The sequence below is a fragment of the Sminthopsis crassicaudata genome, chromosome 5, assembly GCF_048593235.1.
Source record: "Sminthopsis crassicaudata isolate SCR6 chromosome 5, ASM4859323v1, whole genome shotgun sequence".
Classification (NCBI taxonomy): domain Eukaryota; kingdom Metazoa; phylum Chordata; class Mammalia; order Dasyuromorphia; family Dasyuridae; genus Sminthopsis; species Sminthopsis crassicaudata.
Window position 1 is genome coordinate 292,860,908 of NC_133621.1, and position 12,727 is coordinate 292,873,634.

General features: G+C 44.0%; 1 protein-coding gene across 4 annotated transcripts in view; it reads left to right on the forward strand.

The window, feature by feature from the left end:
* Positions 1-317: 317 nt before the first annotated feature.
* The window catches only part of TCP11L2 (t-complex 11 like 2), a 62,977-nt gene continuing 50,567 nt past the window's right edge, over positions 318-12,727 (forward strand). The window contains exon 1 of one of the 4 annotated variants that reach the window (XM_074271479.1): positions 318-454. The gene's annotated coding sequence lies outside the window, so the exon portion shown is untranslated. Of the gene's footprint in view, positions 455-10,231; positions 10,412-12,727 lie in introns of those variants that run through there. The other 3 variants (XM_074271480.1, XM_074271478.1, XM_074271477.1) reach the window with 3 other exon arrangements.

Genomic DNA, 12,727 nt, shown 5'->3' on the forward strand with positions numbered 1-12,727 from the left:
ATAGAGTATTTATTTCTATTCCCCTGGCTTCCAGTTCCAGACTCTTGGCCTTGAACCAATTGCCTGTTAGGTTAGGTTAAGCCCCCATATACTTAAGACAAAAGCAACTTTGTTTTGTGGCCCCGGAAGGATCTCTAGTGATTGAAAGGGAAGAGAAGAATTGAATTTTGAAAAATATTTTTTTTCTACTAGGGCCAAAATATTTGTACTCCAAGTATGAATGAGGTCACCAAGACCCCGGAAAGAAGCTTTAGTAGCCCTATGGGTGTGGTGAGGTCATAGGACTCCCTAAAGCATCTCTTGTTTTCTCCAGTCCTTCCATACCTAAAAAAGCAAGAGAGAAGTTTTCTGTGCTGGTTTTTTGCCCCAAGTACTTCTGGTCCTGCCTCCTGCTTTCTCAAATCTGTACTCACTGCTCACTTTGTGACCCCGGAAGAAACAGCATTGTTGGAAGGTAAGAGCCCATATGGCACCTTGATTTGGGAGTGGTGCTTATCTGGGTGTGTGTATGTGTGTGTGTGTGTGTGTGTATGCAAAGTTGGCTAGAGTTCAGGTCTAGGAGAAGGCGTGAACCAGACAGGCAGAGCTTAACACAAGTGTGGAGGAGGATACAGTGGAAATCTGGCCCTGTTTCCAGCTTTAGAAAATTACTTGATCCCTCATCTACATGTACCTCCCAGAGAAGACTAAAAAAGGAGCTGCCCACAAAGTCTAGTCAATGTTTGATTTTTCAGGGCCTAGCTATATAGTTGGTGAAGGAGCCAGACCCGTGTATTGCCCGGTGACCATTTCCAAATTCAGTGGGCCCTTCATAGAATCATAGATTTCATTCTTTGGGGGAGGGGACTTTACAGATTACTTAGTCCAACCTCCCTCCCTCCCTCTTCAGATGACAATACTGAGGCAGGTCAGTTTTAGTAACTAGCCAAAGGTCATCTAAATAGCAAATAGCAAAACTAAGATTAGAATCCAGTTCCTATCTTCCAAATCTCCCTGCTCTGTGGTGGCCTATTCTGTTGTTGTTGTTGTTTATCTGTCAGTGGAGGATCTGCCACAATAGCCTTTCCTATGCTGATAAAAATGAGAGGATCAGCCCCTATCTCAATCTCTGTCTCTAAACTATATATACGTTTTATACACATACGCAGATCAACACATAAAATATATGTACACCTTGCATATTCATATATGCACGTATGTACGTATGTATGTGTTTACATATATACACACATGAAGTTGCATGTGATCTCAAAGTATCAAAGAGTAAATTGTTATAAATAATTTTATTTAATATACAATTAGATGTATAATATTTTCATATTTGCATTCATCTTCTCAAAAAAAAAAAAAACACAATAGATCAACATCAGAGTTATCCATGTGGGGAAAGTAAGTGCAGACTTTTCCCCTCATTGATACATATTGTTAACAATGGAATAGTAAAATAGGACAGGATAAGATAGGATTCAATAGGATACAACATAATACAACTTAATATAAAAATAATAGTATTGTATAACATAGAATAATAAAATGTGAATTGATATAAATATGAAATATAATGGGATATGTAATAAAGATAATATATCTAATATGTAAAACGATTCAAACACACATATAGCAAGTACTATATAGTAAATATGATATTAAATTTATTACAGTATGGAAGAATTTCATATACTATCTCATATTAAACTAAATGGAATTAGTATCCGAGAAGGATTCCAGTTCCACTTTTGAAATACATTGGCTGTGAGTGACCATGAGGAAATTGTTCCTTCTCCTCTCTCTCTCTCTCTCCATTCCCCCAAACTCCCAGGCTATATGTTCCAGGGGAGTCACTGACTTGTATCAGTGGAGGAAGATTCCACATTGGAACTTCCCCAAATGAATGAGATTCCAGACAACTATCAAACAAATATAAATAAAAAAAGTTGCACTAGTTATCTTACAAAAATATCATAGAAAAAGCACCCCTGCAGACCTTAAAGTCCTCATTTTATTACTTTTCTTTTGTATTCCTCTACTAACCTTTAATGGTGGCTAGAGAGGAAGTCTCAGCTCCAGTCCTTCCTGTGACACATAGTGTGATTCTGGGGAAGTCACTTTACTTCTCAGAGAGTTAGGTGACTCTCTAAAACTAAAAGCTACAAAGAATGTTCTTAAATTGACAGAGAGAATATTCTCTTCTGGCAATTAACTATCCTAATAAAATACTAGGTCTTCCCCATATCTAAAGTCTCATCACATCACTGTATTTTTATTTTTTATTTTATAATTATAACTTCTTTTGGACATTACATATGCATGAGTAATTTTTTTTACAACATTATCCCTTGCCCTCACTTCTGTTCTGATTTTTCCCCTCCTTCCCTCCACCCCTTCCCTTACATAGCAGGCAGTCTTATACATGTTAGATATGTTATAATATATCCTAGATACAATATATGTGTGCAGAACGAATTTCTTGTTGCACAGGAAGAATTGGATTCAGAAAATAAAAACAACCTGAGAAGAAAAACAAAAGGTAAACAGTTTACACTCATTTCCCAGTGTTCCTTCTCTGGGTGTAGTTGTTTCTGTCCATCATTGATCAATTGGAACTGAATTAGATCTTCTTTTTGTCGAAGATATCCACTTCCATCCGAATACATCCTCATACAGTATTGTTGTTGAAGTGTATAATGCACATCACTGTGTGCTTGACACCTTGGCCAACTGTCATCAGCAAGTCCTAGCAAGTTCTCCCAAACCAGAAAGCCTCCAGGGATAGGCTGGGAAATGAAGTCCACACCTATCTTCTGAGGTCCATTCTTCCTCAATTGATTTTCAAGTCCTCCATTGAAGTAGCAGTGAGCCTGTCACCCCACAGTCCCTCAACATTGATTGGTTCTGTTTTTGTTTTTGTTTTTTGTTTTTGTTTTTGTTTTTGTTTTTGTTTTTTACCATTTTGGGGTGTCAGATTTAATGGGTTGTGAGGTAAAAGCATATTGAGTTTCTAAAACCTTTAGCTTCAAGTATGATGACCACACCAGAGAATTCCTCACCTTACTTGACCAGGCAACATAAATGATTCATATTCACCTGCTCTGATGCCCATAATACCATCTGACTTACTGTTCTGCCAGTACTATAGTTAGTTAACAAAGGAAGTAATTAAATCATTGTTATCCCTCCTGGCTCTAGTACATCTAACCAAGATGGGGCAGACGAGGAATAACAGTAGCTTGGTTTAGCACATTAAAGTTTCAAAAGAGCTTCTACAAATGTCTTTTTATTTGATCCTCACAAGATATTACCCCCATTATACCGATTGAGGAAACTGAGGCTGAGAAAAATTGTCGCTGTTCAGTCATTTCTATCCTTAGTATTTTGTTTTGTCTTCATTGGAATTCTATGATCCACAAGCCTGTGGAATTTAAAGGATTTTGTTTTTCATAATCTAAATGTGGACAGGTCATGAGAGAAAGAAAAGAATTCTGACTCTTGATACTGAAGACCTGAATTCACATTTTACCCCTGATACTTATTACCTTAGGAAAAGTCCCTGAAATTTTTCAGTGCCAGAATTTCCTCATTTGTAACCTAGGGAGTTAGACTAGATAGCCTCCCAAGGTCCTTCCCAGCTTTATCTATAATCTCTGTAATGCAGTTTCCCTTATCTGTGAAATAGGGAATTGGACTAAGAGATCTCTGAGTTCCTTGCAGTTTTTCTATGACCCTCCAATTCCATGATCACAAAACCATTTTCTCTGCAGCCCTGATTCTGATTAGTTATATTTTCATTTGGAGAAAAAAGCAGGTCAAGGTAATGTTCTTGAAGGTCATTTGCGGGTTCTGCTACCGACTAACTGCCTAACCCTTTGCCCAATCAATTATTCCATCATTGAGCATTTATTGACTGTGGATTTTGACTTTGTTTAATAGAGGTACAATAGAAAAATGAGACAGTTTTTTAACCTCTCCTGGATCTCATTTTCCTGTAAAAAGAGGGATCATGGCCCAAGAGAGTCTATAAATTTGGAAGAGAAAAAAAAATGTATCTTTAATTCCACTCATCTTTGTTGTCCTTTGCTGTCCTATGAATTTAATTTTGGGCATTCAAAACCGTTATTCTGAGAAGGGGTTTAAAGGCTACCTCAGATTGCCAGAACAGTCCAGGACACAAATGAAGGTTAAAACTCCCTAGACCTAAGGGACAGAGGACTGAGCTTCAATCAGTTCAACTGAACAAGAATTAATAAGCACCTAATATGTTCCAGGCGCTGTCCTAGGTGATGAAGACACAAAAAATAAAAAATAAATAAAAAATAAATCTGTCTTCTCCCACAAAAAACTCATGTTCTAAAAGTGGGTAGGAGAGGTGGGAACAATGTGTACACAGATGAGTAAATACAAAGTAATTTCAGAGTTTTTATAGGGACATTAGCAAATTGAGGAAGGGGAAAATCAGAGAAAGACAGGTGCTTGCAAGAGGAGTGCTAGCAAATCTCTGAACCTTTCAGCACCTAGTCTAAGCGGCTTTCAAAGAATTTGGTGCAAGGTGTATTCAAGCTATTTGTGTGCCTCTAGGCACATCATTTTACTCTCAGTGCCCCAGGCAGCTCTCTGAGATTCTAAATTACTGAGGAGCTTCTGATTTGTATCAGTGAATGGTTTCCACAAAGAGAGTGTCCTACACCAACTGTACCAAAAATAAAAAATCCCTCCTATCTCTAATATATTTAACTAAGACTGGGCAGAACAGGAATAAAGTAACCAACTTTCCACAGCACATTAAAATTTGAAAAGAACTTTTGCAAAATGCCTTTTCATTTGATCCTCACAAAATATTATCCCCATTTTACTAATTGAGGAAACTGAGGCTAGAGAAAAGTTACTGCAGTTCAGTCATTTCTATCATATCTGACTCTTTGTGATTCAACTTAGGGTTTTTCTTGACAAAGATACTGGAGTGGTTTGCCACTTCTTGTCCAGCTCACTTTGCAGATGAGAAAACTGAAGGTAACCAGCATGAAGTGCTTCTGAGCGTCACACAAAGTCTGGATTTGAACTCAGGTTGTCCTAATTTCAGTGTCAGTGCTTTTATCTAGTGAGCTAATAAATTTCTGAGGCAAAAAATGTTTGTGGCAGCTCTTTTTGTTGTAGCTAGAAACTGGAAGATGAATGGATGTCCATCAGTTGGAGAATGGTTGGGTAAATTGTGGTATATGAAGGTTATGGAATATTATTGCTCGGTAAGAAATGACCAGCAGGAGGAATATAGAGAGGCCTGGAGAGACTTAAATCAACTGATGCTGAGTGAAATGAGCAGAACCAGAAGATCACTGTACACTTCAACAACAATACTGTATGAGGATGTATTCTGATGGAAGTGGAAATCTTCAACATAAAGAAGATCCAACTCACTTCCAGTTGATCAATGATGGACAGAGGTAGCTACACCCAGAGAAGAAACACTGGGAGGGGAATGAAAATTGTTAGCACTAATATCTGTCTGCCCAGGTTGCATGTACCTTCGGATTCTAATGTTTATTGTGCAACAAGAAAATGATATTCGCACACATGTATTGTACCTAGACTATATTGTAACACATGTAAAATGTATGGTATTGCCTGTCGTCGGGGGGAGGGAATAGAGGGAGGGGGGGTAATTTGGAAAAATGAATACAAGGGATAATATTATAAAATATATATATATATAATTAAAAAAAAATTTCTGAGGCAAGATGTGAATCAGGAGATGTAGAATAGAATTAGACCAGATGACACCTTACAAATGTACATCTAGGATGCTTTGAATTTTATTCTGTTTTCTCCAGGTATGTGATAAAAGAAGGCATGTATAAATACACCAGCCCTTCTATCTAGTGTAGGCAAAATAATAATAATAAAATATATTATTTAATATATAAAATATATTTAATGTATTATGTTATTTATATGTGTTACTAATAAATGTATATATTAGATAGATACAAAACATAATAATAAAAAGTGTTATTATCTATGGAAACAAAAAAATTGTCATCTGGATACATTCATGTTCCTGTAAAGCCAGAGGGATACTCCTCCAAATATTTAATGCAAACAGAAGATACTGAAATTTGTGGAAATGCTGGTTTTCATTGGCAGGAATAGAGGAAGGAATATCTCCCTCCCCCACACTCTCATGCAAGGCTGAAGGAAAACTGTCCACACACTGCTCTCCCAAGAATGGGTTATTTGAAATGTACCAGCTGTTTCAGCCACTCAAAGAGTCTCCCTTTGCCAAGAACACTGAAGAAAGTACAAGTATTTTTGCAAATAAAACACCTCAAATGTGAACATGGGATACAACTAAGAGAAGGAAGCAAGGAAAGAAATAAGCACTTATTTCCCTAAAAGAGAAGGGAGCATGAATTTATTCAGTACCTACTATGTGTCAGGTACTGTCTAAAAAGGGTTAAGATGCTTAAGGTCACTGTAACTAGTAACAAAACTATTGTGTTAAATAGGTGCTTTAAAAATAAGTGACTTGCCTAGCCCCACAGTTAATAACAAAGATAGTGTGTTAAATAAGTGTTTTATAAATATCCTATTTGCTATCCACAACTACCTTTGGAGATAAATGCAATTATTATCCTCAGTTTATAGCTGGGAAAACTAAGGCTGACAAAGATTAAGTGACCCAGTAATTAAGGTTCCCCATCTTGTAAGTGTGTAAAGTTAGATTTGAACTTCCTGATTGATCTCTAGCTATTCTTCCTGACCTTTGACAGAGGGATCTATTGTGCTAGCTAACTGGGTCTGGGGAATTACCAATCATGCTCTGATGAATATAAAAAGTATGTTGTATTCATGGGCAAATCTGGATGTGCATTTGTGGGAAGTTGTGAGCTTGCACATCCATAATGGGTTGACTTTTTGAATGTGGATATAGGATATGTGTGGTCTGTATATGTCTATAAACTTAGTACATGTATAGTGTGGTGGGGTAGGGAGGAGTTGTTTGGGGTAAATGGATCCAGAGGAAGTACATTCAAATTATATCTTTGCTGCTTTCTAGCTCCATGCTATGGTTTGGGTTTGGAGAGCCTGCTATCAGACCCTTCCTCTTCTGTCCAGAACCAGAGAAAGGTGATGAAAGAGTTTTAAGAAATCCTCTGGCCCAACCTCTCCATTTTACAGAGGAAGCCAAAATTAAGTGACTAGCCTAGAATTATCTAGATCAGGGGCTCTCAAACTACAGCCCATGGGCCAGATGCGGCCTGCTGAGGACTTCTATGCGGCCTGCCAGGTTATGGCACACGGCTGAGGGGCGGAGAGAGAGTGTGAGCTTTTGTTTTTACTATAGTCCGGCCTCCAACAGTCTGAGGGACAGGGAACTGGCCCCCTATTTAAAAAGTTTGAGGACTACTGATTCTAGATCTTAAAGGCAAGAGGCAGCATTTGAATCCATGACCTCTCCCCCTAGTGTCAAGGATTTTCCCACCATGAAGGCTGATTAGACTTTCTTACTGTGTACATTGGAGAGGGACTTGAGAGGAATGGGTTCAAATCCTGGATTTTATACTTTCTGCCTTGTGTGTGACTTTGTGATCTTGGATAAATCAGCTAATAATCTTTAAAAGAAGGAAGACAAGTCATTCAGAGCATAAAAGATTGAGAATGATTATACTTTAAAATTTGTTATTCAATAGTGTCTGATTCTTATTGGGTCTTATTGGGGTTTTCTTGGCAAAAATGCCAGAGTGGTTTGCCATTTCCTTCTCCAGCCCATTTTACAGAAGAGGAAACTGAGGCAATAGAATTAAGTGACATAGCATGTATGTGTGTGAGGTCAAATTTGAACTTGGAACTTCCTGATCTTAGGCCTGGTGCTTTGCTCACTACATCACCTACCTGCCCTTCCACTTTAAAATAGCTCCTTTTCTAAAATATGCAGAAGACCAAAAAAACAAACAAACAAACAAAAAAAAAAAACCTAGCACAATCTTACAGCTAATATTTTGACAGAGAAATAATGTTACCCTGAGATCGTCTCCAATTTCTTCAGTGTACACATGTACATAGAGAGTTGTCTCTTTATCAGACTATAAACTCACTGTAGGCAAGCATTGCTTTTTACAGGGGCATTGTATGCCCAGCTCTTAGCACAGTGCTAAGCATCCAGTATCCTGAAATCCTCAAAAGGAATCACAAAAAGTCACTTGCAATTGAATAGCAACAAATATACAACAGCTCTACTTGTTAACTGTTAGTCTGTTACATTATCATTATCATACATTGTGATAACATGGTACAACTATTTACAAGATACTGTACACATATTGTTCATTTGGTCCCCTTTTTTTTTTTTTTTTTTTTTTTTTTTTTTTTTTTTGAGGTAGGTGCTATTATTATCTGTCTTTCCCATTTTTTAGATTTGGAAATGAAGGCCGTGCAGTGTTTAATGAATAGCCAGAGTCCAATCAATGTTTAATATTAATGATTCAAACCCAGGCTTACAGACTTCAGATGCAGGATTCTCTCCACTAAGACACATTGTCTCTGTGGCTAGATTGTTGCAGTTTGGAATTAGATTTGGCTGTTTGGGGCCCTGAGCAAGTCCCTCACCCACTGTGAGCCTCAGTTTCCCAAAGATAAAATTAGGATGATTTTTTTTTTTTTAATCAAAAATTCTACCTCATAATGAGGGTCAAAGAAAATGAGAACTACAATGTACTTTTCAAATCTTAAGGTGTTATTTTCATGTCACCCATTATTAGTAAAATGTGCACATGGGGAACCAAACTAACAAGGAATAATAAAGCCATTTACACCCAGCTAATGCAGCTGTTGTAATACAGGCACATTTTAGCCCAGAAATCTAACACAGGGCTCCAACACCTCACAGACCCCGAAACAAAGCAACAGGCTAACGGGGAGCTAATGCAGCTGTTGGCCCAGACACACTTTAATACAGGGAAATACAAAATGTTCTGTGGATACACAAGAGCGGCTGAAGTGGGAAAAAAAAAAAAAGAGCTAAAACAGCTGTTCAGATACATGGTAGTGGACCATGTGAAATCCTTGCAGAGATGGAGAATTACTGGTGCCGAGCATTACATATGTTCTGTCAGACACCGTGGTTGGATGGTTGTTTTTAATGGTCTGCTTTTTTTTTTTTTTTCTTTTGTCATTCTTTATTACTAATATTGGTTTACTGGGTACGGGAACCCAGAAGGAAATAATCAGAAATGAAGGTATTATGAAAACTTTTTTTTTTAAAAAGATGTTATTTTAAATGTACATGGAGCATTTTGTTCAAATCTTAATGTTATATGTTAGCTATGCAACAAGTACATACTGTATTTCAGAATGGGAGAAAGGAGAAGGAAATAAGCGTTCATTAAGTGTGCAGAGACTTTGCTAATCACTTTCCAAGTCAGCGCTCTCTAATAGCTTCCTTTTTGTGGGGTGTTTTTGTCTACAGTGTACCGAATTTCTGAGTATGCATCAGCTCCTTTTTGGAGGTTGTGTAGGGTTTTTGTGGGGGGAAAACGAGGAGGTTGTTCCCCTACACAAATTTTGTGTCTACGTTGTTGTGCATCTACACAAACAGAGCATCTGAGGGTGCGGTGACCTTGCAAACAGCTGCACCGGCTCCTTTTTGCAGGTTGTGTTGCTTTTGTGTCTATGGGGATGTGCAGCTAGACAAGCATCATGTGGATTCCAATGTATACAGCGTTCCTCGGCCAACAGCTGCTTTAGTTACCTTTCGTCAGTTGCGTTGTTTTGGCGTCCGGGAAGTGCGCGTGCGCACTCGCTTAGGGTTTCCCCGCCCCCGCCTCTGCGGGGGCTCGCGAGCGTGCGCGCGACCTAGGAAACTGAGCGCATTTATAGGCCCCGCCCCCTGACTGCCTTGACCCCGCCCCCGCCTCTAAGCCTCGGTGGGTAGCTCCCAGTTCCGTAAACACATCTCTCTCCTCCCCAGCTCGGCTTGGACCGTACCAATTTCTGCTCGCGGGGAGAGCCCGCTCCCGCAGCCTCCGCCATCTAGGCAGAAGCCCCGCGCTCCGGCCCCGCGCCTACCCTTGTGGGCGCAACTCCTTGGCGGCGTCGCTAGGGCCTCGCGCGGGATCGGATCGGGGGCGGGCAGGCGGCGGGATGGGCCGCCGCGAGTCCGCGCTCCCCCCCGCGGGCCGGGCGCGATGGACGACGCCTTGGCTGGCTGCTCTGTCCCTCTGGGCCCTTTAAATACCGCGTGGGGCCGGGGGGAGGGCGGAGGGGGCTGGCGAGCGGCTAGGCGGCCGTGCAGTCCGGAGGGCTAGCGGCGGAGCCGAGCCGGGCGGAGCGGAACCGAACCCCGCGGGGATCCGCACGGACGGGACTGGACGGGACCGGACGGGAGGACGGGCTGACTTTACCTCTGTCCGCGCCCGGCTCGGTGGGTACCCCACGGCTACGCGCGGTGGGGACGGACAGCCGCCCGCCTGCCCCTGGGATAGACTTCGCCCCTCCCACCCACGGGGTCCCGAGCCCCCACTTTAGCCTTAACTTTATTTCGGGGACGGAGGAGACGGCCCCGGTTTCGTGCCCGGGTCCCCCCGGCGCGTTTCTCACTTGTTTGTCCCCGAACCGCCGTCCCGCGTGGGAGCGGCGGGGAAGGGGAGGGGACCGCTGGGCGGCCCGGGCTGCGCTGGCACCCCCGCCCCGGGGGGAGCCCGAGTGCCGGGGCTTGTTTACGTCCGTGCTGGGCAGATGCCAGCGTGTGCGCTCCGGAGCAGCTTCCAAAAATACTCCTCGGGGAGGAGACAAGGGCACGACCGGGGGCGCCTGTCACCCACCTTCCCTGGCCTTCCAGAATGGGCGGGGGGCACCTGCCTTCCCGCCCCCACCCCACTGCTGACTGTCCACTCCCCCTCCTCCCTTCCTGACCCCGCCACTCCGGGACTGAGCGGCGGCCGCTTGTCCTTCCTCTCCGCTCCTGAGCTATCCCACCCGCTCCTCCGTCTGACTGCCCTCTCCCGGGAGGCGCAGGCACCCCCTGGCCCCCTCCTCCTGGGTCCCCGGGCCCTGTGGGAGAAGGATGTGGGCTGGAGAGATGGCTGTCTCTGTTTTGGGTCGGTTGCCTGGGCTTTCGAGCAGACCCCGCCTCTTCCCCGGCTCCTCTCCTCCCTCGGTTTTGTTTTGACAGGAAACGTGCAGCTAGCGGGTGGGGGAGGAGGGGAGGGGAGCCGGACACCCGAGCTCCAGGCGGGCGGAACTGGCGGGACCTCGGGGACCCTTCGGGCCGCCGCCTCGTTTTACAAAGTTCGGGCAGCGGCTCCCATGCTCACCGGGCCCGTGGGGCTTGGCTCTGCTTGGTAGGGCTGCCGTGAGGCGAAGGGCGGGCTGCTGGGGGCTGCAGCTGCATCCTTGCCCGGAGGGTGATCCGGGGCTGTCTGCCGGGCCTGCTCTCTGAGTTACCCTTCTCTGCCTTAGAGGGCTCCGAGCCGCCTCCCAGGGGACCCGGCCGGCTTAGAGAGGAGAGGCCAGAGAAAGACCAGAGCTTCTCCGGAGTCCCCGGCTGGAAACCCGGCTTTCCAGCGGGGTGGGAGAGACAGGCTGCGCTCTTCTGGATCAACTCAGTGCAAGGACCCGGGCTTCAATTCTGATTCCTCCCCATGCTAGTTGTGTCCTCTTGAGGGAAGTAGTTATAAAACCTCTCTGCCTGGGGCTCAGGTCCTTCCTTCCTTCCTTCCTTCCTTCCTTCCTTCCTTCCTTCCTTCCTTCCTTCCTTCCTTCCTTCCTCCTTCCTTCCTTCCTTCCTTCCTTCCTTCCTTCCTTCCTTCCTTCCTTCCTTCCTTCCTTCCTTCCTTCCTTCCTTCCTTCCTTCCTTCCCTCCTTCCTTCCCTCCTTCCTTCCTTCCTTCCTTCCTTCCTTCCTTCCTTCCCTCCTTCCTTCCCTCCTTCCTTCCCTCCTTCCTTCCCTCCTTCCTTCCCTCCTTCCTTCCCTCCTTCCTCCCTCCCTTCCTTCCCTCCTTCCTTCCCTCCTTCCTTCCTTCCTTCCTTCCCTCTTTCCTTCCTTCCCTCCTTCCTTCCCTCCTTCCTTCCCTCCTTCCTTCCCTCCTTCCTTCCCTCCTTCCTCCCTTCCTTCCTTCCTTCCTTCCTTCCTTCCTTCCTTCCTTCCTTCCTTCCCTCTTTCCTTCCTTCCCTCCTTCCTTCCCTCCTTCCTTCCCTCCTTCCTTCCTTCCTTCCTTCCTTCCTTCCTTCCTTCCCTCCTTCCTTCCTTCCCTCCTTCCTTCCCTCCTTCCCTCCTTCCTTCCTTCTTTCCTTCCTTCCCTCCTTCCTTCCCTCCTTCCCTCCTTCCTTCCCTCCTTCCTTCCTTCCCTCCTTCCCTCCCTCCTTCCTTCCTTCCTTCCTTCCCTCCTTCCTTCCTTCCTTCCTTCCTTCCCTCCTTCCTTCCCTCCTTCCCTCCTTCCTTCCCTCCTTCCTTCCTTCCTTCCTTCCTTCCCTCCTTCCTTCCCTCCTTCCTTCCTTCCTTCCCTCCTTCCTTCCCTCCTTCCCTCCTTCCTTCCTTCTTTCCTTCCTTCCCTCCTTCCTTCCCTCCTTCCCTCCTTCCTTCCTTCCTTCCTTCCTTCCCTCCTTCCTTCCCTCCTTCCTTCCCTCCTTCCCTCCTTCCTTCCTTCCTTCCTTCCTTCCCTCCTTCCTTCCCTCCTTCCTTCCTTCCTTCCTTCCTTCCCTCCTTCCTTCCTTCCTTCCTTCCTTCCCTCCTTCCTTCC